The sequence below is a fragment of the Penaeus monodon genome, chromosome 25 (assembly GCF_015228065.2).
Source record: "Penaeus monodon isolate SGIC_2016 chromosome 25, NSTDA_Pmon_1, whole genome shotgun sequence".
Taxonomy (NCBI): Eukaryota; Metazoa; Arthropoda; class Malacostraca; order Decapoda; family Penaeidae; genus Penaeus; species Penaeus monodon.
The window spans coordinates 14,464,464-14,464,791 of NC_051410.1; positions in this window are offsets into that span (position 1 = coordinate 14,464,464).

A 328-nucleotide genomic window follows, 5' to 3' on the forward strand; every position below is an offset into this window, starting at 1 on the left:
CTTCAAGGTAGTAGTAAGGAAAAAAACGACTACTTCGGGTTTTTTTCAAGGCAGTTTAAAACCTTTGGCCCAAAGATTCTTAAAAAGTCGAAGAAAGGAAAAAAACATATTGAAATTTTATCTAATTTAGGTTTTATCATATTAAAAAACATGTTATTGGTTTATTTATTTAGTTACTCTACGTAACAAAAACGTTTTTACTTTCTTCTTTTTTAGTGTTTTTGATGCCCCTTTCTTGCTGACTTGGGGGAGGCTTGTCCCAACTAGGAAAGCTTGGGGAAAAGTCCCCGATTCTGAAATGAAAAAAAATTTTAATCAGTTAAATAGT